Source organism: Lissotriton helveticus, chromosome 5_1, assembly GCF_964261635.1.
Source record: "Lissotriton helveticus chromosome 5_1, aLisHel1.1, whole genome shotgun sequence".
NCBI lineage: Eukaryota > Metazoa > Chordata > Amphibia > Caudata > Salamandridae > Lissotriton > Lissotriton helveticus.
This window is the reverse complement of record NC_136065.1, coordinates 560824946-560825280: the sequence shown is the minus strand read 5'-3', so window position 1 is coordinate 560825280 and position 335 is coordinate 560824946.

Here is a 335-nt window from a genome sequence, read left to right as displayed (position 1 = left end):
AGCCCCCTTGCCGATGGGCCTTTTCCTCCGAGTTTGCTCAGGCAGGCCCCCGCGAGGTCTGGCCATGCTGAGACGGGGCCAGGCAGCACCCGGGCCCGCCCGCCGGGGCCCCCAGGGGCCCGGGAATGCACCTGCCTCTCAGCCCTTTCCCGATGGTCCTTTTTCTCTGAGTTTTTTTCCACAGTCTGACCTCCGATAGGTCCGGCGGTTCCGAATCAGGGGAAGGCAGGACCCGGGCCCGCCTGCCGGGGCCCCCAGGGGCCCGGGTACGCACTTGCCGCTCAGCCCCCTTGCCGATGGGCCTTTTCCTCCGAGTTTGCTCAGGCAGGCCTCCC